This window comes from Siphateles boraxobius, unplaced genomic scaffold (assembly GCF_051911475.1).
Source record: "Siphateles boraxobius isolate OS27281-9 unplaced genomic scaffold, OSU_SipBor_1 77, whole genome shotgun sequence".
Taxonomy (NCBI): domain Eukaryota; kingdom Metazoa; phylum Chordata; class Actinopteri; order Cypriniformes; family Leuciscidae; genus Siphateles; species Siphateles boraxobius.
The window spans coordinates 3021514-3034003 of NW_027509205.1; the positions used below are offsets into that span (position 1 = coordinate 3021514).

General features: G+C 40.9%; 2 long non-coding RNA genes across 2 annotated transcripts; one reads left to right on the top strand and one right to left on the bottom strand.

Annotated features, from left to right (window-relative positions):
* Window positions 1-775: 775 nt before the first annotated feature.
* Window positions 776-1527, top strand: LOC143726071 (uncharacterized). Its single transcript, XR_013198377.1, has 3 exons — window positions 776-969; window positions 1106-1177; window positions 1348-1527. It is a non-coding gene; the product is annotated as an uncharacterized LOC143726071 (long non-coding RNA).
* A 4213-nt stretch (window positions 1528-5740) lies between these two features.
* Window positions 5741-7569, bottom strand: LOC143726003 (uncharacterized). Its single transcript, XR_013198370.1, has 4 exons — window positions 7148-7569; window positions 6925-7020; window positions 6053-6122; window positions 5741-5948 (listed from the first exon to the last, which is right to left on the bottom strand). It is a non-coding gene; the product is annotated as an uncharacterized LOC143726003 (long non-coding RNA).
* Between the last annotated feature and the right edge of the window lie 4921 nt (window positions 7570-12490).

A 12490-nucleotide genomic window follows, 5' to 3' on the forward strand; every position in this document is an offset into this window, starting at 1 on the left:
GCTATTAATAATGCTTTTATTGTCTAAGGTGAATCACTCCATGCGACTCAGCCAGAAGCCCCTACAGCCTTGGGTCATACTTACAGCATGTGGGGAAGTGGAAAGCGCTCACTGCACTTGTATGGCTGGCGTGGCAGAGAAGTGCGCACATGTGGCAGCCCTCCTGTACAAGATCGATACAGCTGTGCGTCTGCGGGGAAATGCGACTCCAAAAGATGTTGAACCGTACTGGGTGATGCCCTCCAATATAACCAAAGTACAGGGAGTGGAGACACCAGCACAGCCCCCAAGATCCGGACCCGCTCAGGTGGCACATTTTTATCGCAGAAGACACTTGCCGATTTAAAACCCCTCACAGAACCGAGGTCGGTTCAGTCCGGACTGTGCTCTGTAATGGAGGAATTCTGCCACCTCTATGCTGACCCCATTCAGCCATGTGTCTTGCCCAAGTCACTGCTGCATCTTCGCGACCCACGAATGGATGGCTGTGACTTGTCGGTCCAATGTATATTTTTTAGGCGAAATAAAAATGGGTAATTTTCACAAAGAAAAAAGGAGCTTGGGCTAGAGGCCTATTGGTCTAGCCATTCCAGTTCCAGGCCTTCCCCGCGGAATGACTTGCGTTTCACCCCGTAGTCAAATAAAAGTTCTGTGTCCACGGGGATGTCAAACATGGCCCTGAAAAGGATGACGTCGCTGTCTTTGCCGCCAAGCTTTACACGCAACCAGTTAAGGTCACACACGCACACACACACACACACACCTGCACGACGTATGTTTTGGCTGTACATGGCTGTTTCTGAGTTCTTCCAGAAGAAAGCGCCCAAAGCCGTGTGCGGCCCAGCGGCCCAGATTCTGAGATGTGCGAGACATTATTGTGTCTGGCACAAGTGAGGATGAAGATGAGCAGCTTGGGGAGGAAAGTGAAGACGAGCACACGGACGTCTCCCAGTACGTAAGCGCAACCAGGTATGGCACCTTAATCTTTAAGATTGAAGTAAAGTGCACCTTAAATTATACTTTGACTTCTTTCACGTTTTTAAGACATTTAAAAATATTTGCTTAACAGCTGTGTTCCCCCTCAACCGTGCATTATCTGGCAAAGGTGAGGATGAAGATGAGCAGCTTGGGTTCCAGGCGACTGGAGGGTGTCCACAGAAATAACATTTATAATGTGGTGAGATTCCTTGATTCAAAACAGTGACTGATTCACTTAATCATTTTAATTAGAATTTAATATAAAAAATGTTGTTGCAAATTAAAAACAGGAACCAGGAAGATGGCTTCGACTTGGACTTGATGTACATTTACACCGTTGTTGTTTTTTGTTTGTTTTTTACGGCTTAGGGCAAAAACCTCTACAGGAAACGAGTGTATGCAGCCATCGTCACACCCAACAGCAAGCAGGAGTTCTCTGACAGTGACATCGGATCCCTCAACAGCTCGAAACATGCGGATGGACAGTGGAGCTCTCTGACTGAAGAAGAGCAGACTAAGCAGGTTCTGGAGCTCTCCGAGGAGCTGAGCAGAGGACGTCTCCCAGGGTGTTAGACATGGACTGCAGGACTTGGACAGACCGCCACGTCTTCAGTGCTATTACTCATTACACTTCTTATTTCATTTTCATAGTCTCTGTGAGTTCATCAGTTTTGTTCTTACGCACTGTATATAAATCTATTGTCTGTATTATAACATATTGTGTATATACTTTGCTTTATTAAAGGGGTCATATAATGGTATATGCACTTTTACAAGTTGATTGTACTAAAATGTGTGTTGGCAGTGCCTGTACACAACCATCATATAATGATAAAAATCCATCCAGTGTTTTTGTTTTAATCTCCTTATATGTTTTCCCCTGCCTCAAATTGAGCCGTTCGTTTTTGTGACGTCAATAAAACAGACGCCCCTCCCACTATTGATAATTGACAGCAGCGTTTCTATGGTTTCAACACAGACCCGCCCTGAGCGAGCTGTCATCGTAGTCCGCCATTGTTGATACACTGGAACAGAATGGCGTCTAAGCGATTGTGGTGTTCTGTTTTTGGCTGTAATAAGGAACACAGCAGTCATGTTGATGATCCTAAATACGAACCGCTGAAGATGCAGTGGCTGAGTTTTATTTTTGAAGGGAATATTCCCAACAATCAACGTAAATGCTTTTGTTTGCGCTAATCATTTCTCATCTGCTTTATAAACGAGCGTCAGTGTAAATCTGGTTTTGCTAAGAAGCTGGTCCTGAAAACAGAATCGGTTCCAACTATTCGTGTTCCTGCTGCACCTCCAGAAGAAGTGAGTGTATGTTTTATTAACCTTTAAATATGAATCTTTACAAATGGCTTGCACGCTTCACGATGAATGCGGCTCGGTATATTACGGCATGTTTTCTCTGTAATGTTATGACGTTCTCAATATAATTCATAATCCCACGTTTATAATGAACAACACGTTATGGTTAATGTTTCAGCACTGACAGTTGTACCTAACCCTGAGATAACGTTAGGCATCATTGACAAGCCTAATGTTACCTTTACCAAAAAAATGTTTTTCAACATCAATCTGTCAACGAACTAACCTATACATCAGTAAACACATAGCCTCTGTAACTCACTACTCTAAGTTACCCTGCCAATACATAAGTTACAAAAATAGATCAAAGTGACATTACGTTAACCAGCCATTCAGAAACTTCCTGATCGAGCCTTACCCGTCGAACTTCTTCGGGCGTCATCTTGTTCCGGGTCCGACTCCGGTTCAAATTGGTATGGTAGAACAGATGTGTCCTCAGAGACTATGGGCCAATATAAGCCAATAAAAATAAAAAAGTGTTCTTGTTGACATTTTATTTATTGTTCATTGTGTTTTGTTGTATATAAATAATATTAATAAATAAATATTTCTTTATGTATATTTCTATATATTGTTTTATAAATATTTTAAGTTTAAAGATACCGCAGCGCCGCGGGACTTTGATTGGCCAAGTTAAATTCCAAGTGTGCGAATTGTGAGTAACTAGGTAAAAGGACAGATGTATAAAATCATTTTCGTGAAAATAGATTTAATAAGAGAGTTACACGACGTTTTTGTTTAATTAGGTGAACTTCAGCTCCTCCTTGAACTCCTCATGAACTTGTGATTACACTTGTGTGATTTAGAAACCAAAGTTTAGACACTCAAATACTATAAATATTATCTGAGCTCCCACAATTTATTTTTTTTTAAATAATGGGCCATTTTTTAGAGCATAAAGCATAGATATGTCCACCCTGTCGTGGACATATAAATTACTGTTAAATATGTTTTCATTGCATTATTAAGATACAAATGATACTTTCTGAAAGGTATGATGTCCCTATGATATTCCTTGTAATATAACTTTTTCATAGTGTTCCTAGCGCGAATGAGAGGTCTTCGAATTGGCCTTGTTTCCTTTGTGAACCCACTGGTGTGGTGAACGTTTGGGAGCACTTTTCCAGTTTTCAACTTTGAATCTCCTGTTGAAATAAATGTCTTTCAGTCAGTTTTTAAGCAACAGCCATGTTTTGCACGTCTGTTTAAAGCTTATAACGTGTAGTTTAATGCGTGCGTAATCAATTTCCTGTATCTCGTTCAGGGAGTTAAAATTACAGGGCAAAGGTCAGAAAAGCACAGTTGAGGTCACAAAAGGCCTATGTCCTCATGCTGTGTTGGTGCAAAAAAGTCTGTATTCAACTCAAATCTCAAGCTTTCTTTCTGCTTTTTGCATCAAATGAAACGGCGAGTACTGCACTTTTCAGTGCTAACACTGATTATGCTGTATCTTGGTCTCGAGAGGGGAAGAGATCCGCTCAAAGCTGTGTTCTGCATGTCACTTGCAGCCGGTAATGTCACGTGTTACATAGCAAAACGTCTTTAAGTCAGCCAAACCTTGAGCTGTTGACGTGTGTGGCTTCAAAATAAAGCTCAGTACGAGCACTTTACTAGTGTACTAATGATTTGGCAGTATCATGTTCCTAGCGCGAATGAGAGGTCGTCGAATTGGCCTTGTTTCCTCTGTGAACCCACTGGCGTGGTGAACGTTTGGGAGCACTTTTCCAGTTTTCAACTTTGAATCTCCTGTTAGGGTTAGGTTCCCTCCTCCACCCCGGAAAATACCAGCTGACATGGATAATGGTGGGTTTCTGTGTTATTTCTAATATATAGTTCATCTTTGGTTTCAATTTTTTTTTGTTGAAAAGTTGACATGTAGACAAGAAAACATGAAAATGTGTACATTTTGTGAATATTGTTAGTAGTGGGTTTTTTCACAAAGTAAACGTTTTGCTTCAAAGAAAGACCTGTTGTAATGCTACTTTTTCATTTGCACACATCCCATAAAGCTTGATATGTAGTAGGAAGTTATTTTAGTCCTATTTTATCTCAGTCACTCTAACATTTGGTGAATGTAGTGTCAAAGACAATCCTTGTACTAAAAAACGATTTTTCAAAAATGTCACTTTAGACAATTATTATTCATTATCTACTAATTTATTCATATATTACACTACTTTTGTGACCCTAAGACCAGGCTAAGATTCTCCCCAGGTGATGCTGTTTACCCGGGTCTCAACCAATTTTACTATTCTTTATTTCATTTTATAAGGGACAATGCGCATTTTCCTTTATTAGTCTTCAAAAAAGTCATAGATTAACATTTTCTTAACTTTCAGCACAGATAATTGCAATGGTAGGCTACTAATAAAAGAAAAAAATATAAAATTATTAGGTTAAGGGAAATTGCATTTTATTAACAAGATTAATCAAAGGTTACATTGCAAAACATTTTAGAACAATATACAAAAACTAAAGCAGAAATAGCAAATAAATTGTTAAACAAATGATTCTTTTAGAGTTCAAACATTTATTCATTAAACTTGTTTCTCAAAGTGAACAAAGGGGGTGGAAAAAGCGAATATCAGTAAAAATGTTTAAGATACATTCAAGTTAATAAAGTTAACTTTAGTCTTTGAACAGTTAGAAAACATTTTGACACTGATCTCTGCCACCTCAGGGTGCCTAATATAACAAACAAGGAGTATCTTTATGACTTGTGTCAATATACAAAATGAGAATTATGTCTTTAAGGTATTTTTTATTTCTTTATGTAGCAAATACCATACACATTCACATGGATCTGTATAGGCACTTAGAATGTATGGAGCCGATTCACGTCACGTGAGACACTGTGAACATCAACGCTGGACGACGAGTGTTCAAAACATGCCGCCCGTCGCCGCTGAATACCGCAGCTAAGAATAATGTAATAGGACTCCGGTTTTATTTTGTGGGATCCTGGAACCTGGTGCCAAGATTGAGGGGGATGTGATGGGGGCGGGCGAAAACGGTCGATGTGAATAATCGCAGTGATCGGAAGGAATGGGTGTATTGTACTGCAACAGGAAATGACAAAACATGCCGCCCGTCGCCGCTGAATACCGCAGCTAAGAATAATGTAATAGGGCTCCGGTTCTATTTTGTGGGATCCTGGAACCTGGTGCCAAGATTGAGGGTGATATGAGAGACATGTGAACAATCGCAGTGATCGGAAGGAATGGTGCAGCTGCTATTATCATGGCAACTTCTCCCTCAATGCTGCCTTTGAGATTAAGCTACACTGGATGTTGTTTTTATTAATCAAGAACGAAAGTCGGAAGTTCGAAGACGATCAAATACTATAAGCACTTAGTAAGAAATGTAAAACAATGGGGATAAGCAATCACCAGAGCACTTTACAGATGCTGAAAAAACTACCACAAAAATGTTTTACACACTATTAGCTAACAGGTGCATGCAGGAAAAAAGCCAGCCAGAGTGCAACCTCTCCGGCTTGGGTCAGCGCATTGAAGGCCCTGGAGCTTTGAGACCACTGCAACATTATGGACTTTGGACTTCTCCTCAGGCCTGATTGTTGTGAAGTACAGCTCCAAGCACTATGAAAAAAAGACCAAAGAGTTATTAAATGTAAAACAATGGGTGTCTTTGTAACATATGCTTTCTGTGAAGGAAGATGTGACACTATCTCTTATAGACTCACCAGAGCACTTTACAGATGCTGGCTCCGTTTCTGGCTGATCATCAGGCCTCCATTGGGCCCGCAGTGTTTACTGAAAACAGAGGCAAGTTAATAAAATGTGCAAACTACATGCAGTGTGTACATATTCTTTCAGAGTGCAAAATGTGTTTGTAGCTGCTGCTTAAGCAAGGCCAGCAGGCCTCCCCCAACTCTCTCTCTCTCTCTCTCTCTCTCTCTCTCTCTCTCAACCACACACACACGCACACACACACACACACACACACACACACACACAAACACACAGAGTCCATTGAAATGCTAATGAGTTGGGCCACTGCTGTTACAAACAGAATAACTTCATAAGTTTAGGGAGCATATGTCGATTGGTGAAATCAAACAATTGTTTAAGGGAAATTGTATTTTATTAACAATTATTAAAAGGTTACATTACAACAAAAAGTAAAGAGAACTATATACAATAACATTCAAAGCTTGAGACCCGGATAAGATTCTCCCCAGGTGTTGCATCTTTATCCTGCTCTCACCAAATTAAAGCAGAGAGGCATAAAGGTAAATCACACACCAGGAAAGAGGATCAGCCTTATTGTCTGTCATGTACATAATAAAACTGAAAACAGTGTCAAGTTAATAAAATGTGCAAACTACATTCAGTGTATATATTCTCTCAGAGTGCAAAATGTGTTTGTAAGCAAGGCCTCCCCCAACTCTCACACAAGTAAGTTTAGCTGTATTGTATACTGGTTATGGTGCTTATATATATATAAAAAAGAGAAGTCAAACTATCAATGAGTCATTTGAAACTTTAGTTTAAAGCATATGTCGATTGGTACTAATAATAGAAAGTGAAATCAAACAATTGTTTAATTGTTTACCTGCTGAAGTAATGCATTCATCTGGTCTCCGCTGCTTCTGCTCCGATGTTCGTAGCTGTATTGCCACCCTCTCTTTCACCTGCTCCTCCAGCTCGACTAACAGTGAAAAAGATCAGATCTACGATTGTCACAAACAGAACACTGCGAAAATGCCAAACTACAGAACGGAACTAAAAAAGCAGACATTGTATCAGAATGAATATTGTCATTTCTAAAGACTCACCAGGATGCTGGACGGGTCGGAGGAAGCACAGGTCCAGTGGTTTGGCAGGGGAGTCATGTGTTGGGGAGACCTCCTTCCCTTCTTCCAACAGTGGAAAGGAAGAACGGCTCCGAATGTGCTAGTGATTTACTGTGGAGGCAACGACCCCGGACATGTGAAAAGTTTGCTGCTTCTAATTTATTCGTTTTCTCGGGGTCCAAAGCGTTTACTTTGTAAAAATTAGAGTGTTCAAAGCAGGCCAAAGACAGACATTCGTGTGTGATGGATCTGCATGCATCTCAAACACAGGGGTTTTTCGACATCCCAGTGGACAATTCATACGCAGTGCCGGCCGTTTTGAAATGGGTGACATGGCCAAGTACAGACAGAAACTGAGTCTCTCGGCTCAAACAAGTCTGGATATTCACCTCCGTTTACAGAAGCTCCTCCATGTGAACAGCAGTTGAACATGGATAGGTCGGTCCTAAGGGATGGGCGAACGCTGTTCCCGGCCGATCGAAAGGGAGTCTGGTTCAGATCCCCGAACCCGGAGTGGCAGTAACGCAAACGAACCAGGAGAAGCTGGCGAGAGTCCCGGGAAGAGACCTTTTTCGAGACTCTTCCGACCGCGCGCTCTTCGTTTTTTTCGCCATTCTGGAAACGCAGGTCCGATATTTACTCGTGTCTGACTCCTCACTCGGTCAGTCTGCCGTTTCCTCTTTCTCTGTTCCTCCGACAGTGCTTTTCTAGCTTTCTGCTTCTTATATGCCGGCTTAGCCATGACGATAGTTGTTCTTATAGCTAGCCGGATCTGTATGGGGGCGTGTAATGTGTGCAGTGCCGTAAAGCAATTCGTTACATCGCGAGAGATGAAATCATGCGATACTTCCTGACGGCAGTCCGCCGGCCCAAAGTTGCCCACCCAGATTGACAAGTGGCCCACCCAATCAGATTAATAAAAACAATTTAAATGTTTAATTTTAATAATAATAATAATGAATTAAGTTTGGCCATATACGGCCCGCCGAACACTTTATAGCCTATGACAATGCAGACAATGCAGAAAAGCAGAGCGCATGTGGCGGAAGACAAAACTTGTAGTCCATTATAACATCTACAAAGACAGCATCCATGCTTTCAATAAGGAACTAAGCAAAGCTAGACAGACTTTTTTCTCGAATATTATAAACAGCAATATAAACAACACGCGCACTCTTTTTGCTACTGTAGAGAGACTGACAAACCCCCCAAGCCAGATTCCCAGTGAAATGCTCTCAGTGAGAAAGTGCAGTGAGTTTGCTTCTTTCTTCTCTGAGAAAATCAATAATATCAGAAAGGTGATCAGCTCATCCTTGAGTTGCGCTGGTGTCAGGCAGATCAGACAACAGCACGAGAAAGTAGCCACTATGTCTGATTTCGAAGAAATTGATGGCAAAATTTTGGAAGAAACCGTACAGCAACTAAAAACATCAACCTGCGCCCTTGATGCACTTCCCACATCTTTTTTTCAAAAATGTGTTACACAGCTTAGAAGCAGATCTCCTAGAAGTGGTAAATGCCTCACTTCTCTCTGGGAGTTTTCCGACCTCCCTGAAAACTGCTGTTGTCAAGCCCCTCCTGAAAAAGAGCAATCTGGATAAGACCATATTAAACAACTATAGACCGATCTCAAATCTTCCTTTCATAGGCAAGATCATTGAAAAAGTTGTCTTCAATCAGCTGAACAAATTCTTAAGCTCGAATGGATACTTTGACAATTTTCAATCTGGTTTCCGACCGCACCACAGTACAGAGACCGTGCTCATAAAGATAATAAATGATATTCGCTTAAATACTGATACAGGCAAATTATCAGTGCTGGTACTACTCGACCTCAGTGCTGCATTTGACACTGTCGATCACAAAATACTTCTTGACAGGCTGGAAAACTGGGTCGGGCTTTCTGGGATAGTCCTAAAATGGTTCAGGTCATACTTAGGAGGCAGAGGTTATTATGTGAGTATAGGAGACCATAAGTCTGAGTGGACATCCATGACATGCGGAGTCCCTCAAGGCTCAATTCTTGCGCCACTCCTATTCAACCTGTACATGCTCGCATTGAGCCAAATAATGAGAAAGAACCAAATCGCTTACCATAGCTATGCAGACGACACACAGCTCTACTTATCCCTATCGCCTAACGATTACAGCCCCATTGACTCCCTTTGCCAATGCATTGATGAAGTAAACAATTGGATGTGCCAAAACTTTCTTCAGTTAAACAAAGACAAAACTGAAGTCATTGCGTTTGGAAACAAAGATGAAGTTCTCAAGGTGAACGCATACCTTCAGTCTAGGGGTCAAACAACTAAAAATCAAGTCAGGAATCTTGGTGTGTCTCTGGAGTCAGACCTTAGTTTCAGTAGTCATGTCAAAGCAATAACTGAATCAGCATACTATCACCTGAAAAATATTGCAAGAATTAGATGCTTTGTTTCGAGTCAAGACTTAGAAAAACTTGTGCATGCTTTCATCACCAGTAGGGTGGATTATTGTAATGGACTTCTCACTGGCCTTCCCAAAAAGACCATAAGACAGTTGCAGCTCATACAGAACGCTGCTGCTAGGATTCTGAGCAGAACCAGAAAATATGAACACATCACACCAGTCCTCAGGTCTTTAGACTGGCTGCCAGTTACATTTAGGATTGATTTTAAAGTATTATTACTGGTATATAAATCATTCAATGGCCTAGGACCTCAATACATTGCAGATATGCTCAGTGAATATAAACCCAACAGATCACTCAGATCATTAGGATCACATCGGCTAGAAATACCAAGGGTTCACTCTAAGCATGGCGAGTCTGCTTTTAGCTACTATGCCAGCCGCAGCTGGAACCAGCTTCCAGAAGAGATCAGATGTGCTCCTACAGTAGTCACATTCAAATCCAGACTCAAAACACATCTGTTTAACTGTGCATTTACTGAATGAGCACTGTGCCACTGTTCGTCCGACTGTTTGCACTGTATTTTATTTTATGTTTTAATTATTCTGATTTCTGTATTTTATCTTTTATTCTAAACTGTTTTAATTATTCTGATTTCTTTTGATTATTTTAATTTCTTCTATGTAAAGCACTTTGAATTACCATTGTGTATGAAATGTGCTATATAAATAAACTTGCCTTGCCTTGCCTTGCCTTGCCTTGCCTATGATATATGTATCTGGCAGTTATGTCATGTCACTGTAGCCTACATATTTTGTCCAGACTTTGACACCCTTGCAAGTCTCATTGTTCACAACACCATGTCTTGGAAAGACAAAAGGCTTGTTTGAGATCTGAGCAGAATCCTTGCATGGGTGGTGATGGCGCATTGGATGAGACACATGCCTGTGGTGTGAGAGACCCGGGTTCGAATCCACTGTGAGACACCAATGTGTCCCTGAGCAAGACACTTAACCCCTAGTTCCTCCAGAGGCGTGCGACATCTCACAAATATAGCAATTGTAAGTCACTTTGGATAAAAACGTCAGCTAAATGAATAAATGTAAATGTAAAATCTGCACAGAACCGATCACCGGTGATCAGCGCGTAATGCATGCCGGTTAGAAATGTGTCAGAGAGCGGTCCGCCTTGCTCTGATGTCATGCTGACGTGTGTCAAAAAACTCTCGCGAGCTTCTCTGCGCAAGGCGCACGTTTTGGATTCTGCAGTCGCGCGCAGCTGCTCTCCACCGACTGCGCTGATCAAAAGCATGATGGGAAACGACTTGCTGACGACACAGCTTAATGCTCATTGGCTGCGAATGTCAGCTGATATTTTTGTCCCTTAATTCTAAAAAGTCCATTACCTATAGCCTAATACTATTTACTTTTTTTTATAGTACTTTAATAGTAATTAGTACATGTGCTTTATTTACTCTTTTATTTTTATTTTCTTGGTTTGAAGTCCTGCTTGTTGTAATTTTCTCTTTATTGAACTGTATGCTTGTGTTAATTTTGTACATTGACATTTTTGTACAACATTATTCCATTAAATAAATTAGTCAATCCATCAATACATGCATCTAATGTGACGGTTTTACAATTAGGCCTCATATTTGTGTGTTTTTATCTGATATCTTTATCTGGGTACTGTTTGTCTTATTCCTGGGGTACAGTTTTTGTTTCATATTATTTTTGAATAAAATTTTGCTGTACCTACCTTTCCTAATCATTAAACATGAAATTCAAACTTACATTAAGGTGACAAACAATTGTTTAATATATTTATATAGAATATTTTTCATGTAAAAAAGGGATAGTTCACCCAAAGATTTTTTTTTTCTTTGGGTAAACTATCCCTTAAGTAGGATAGGATACACATCATTAGGTTAATCAGCTGTGCCATATCCCACTCTGAAATGTTTAACCCATAATTAGGGATAACAATGTAAATGTAGTGCAGCATCTGTGTGCTCATCATTTCTCATTATGGATTTGATTATAAAAGGCATCCGCAAAGTTAACAATTTTAGCAAGAAGGAGAATGTGTTATTGACACTATCAGACTCCCAGGGAGCAATAGCATTAACAGTAAGCAAATAAATTGCTGAGACAATAAAGAATGGTGAGTAAAAAAAAAAAGTAAAAAAAAGATTGGTTGCTTGATGATGGAATTAATTTTAGTTTATTGATTGAAATTCCTGTTTACAGATACAAAATATGCAGCATATATAATGCAACAAGTGAGATCTGCAACACAGAAACAAGGTAAGGCATGTTTTAACCATAATAACATTTAAAATGATCATGGGGATTTTCATTTTATTTTTTATTGTGTTCTCTTTCTCCTCCTGTTACTACCGTGTCTCAGTGTCCCCCTCAACATCCAGCATCTCTGTCTCAGTGTCCCCCTCAACATCCAGCATCTCTGTCTCAGTGACCCCCTCCTGTTACTACTCTGTCTCAGTGTCCCCCTCCTGTTACTACTCTGTCACAGTGTCCCCCTCCTGTTACTACTCTGTCTCAGTGTCCCCCTCCTGTTACTACTCTGTCACAGTGTCCCCCTCCTGTTACTACTCTGTCTCGGTGTCCCCCTCCTGTTACTACTCTGTCACAGTGTCCCCCTCCTGTTACTACTCTGTCACAGTGTCCCCCTCCTGTTACTACTCTGTCTCAGTGTCCCCCTCAACGTCCAGCATCTCTGTCTCAGTGTCCCCCTCAACATCCAGCATCTCTGTCTCAGTGTCCCCCTCCTGTTACTACTCTGTCACAGTGTCCCCCTCCTGTTACTACTCTGTCACAGTGTCCCCCTCCTGTTACTACTCTGTCTCAGTGTCCCCCTCCTGTTACTACTCTGTCACAGTGTCCCCCTCATGTTACTACTGTCACAGTGTCCCC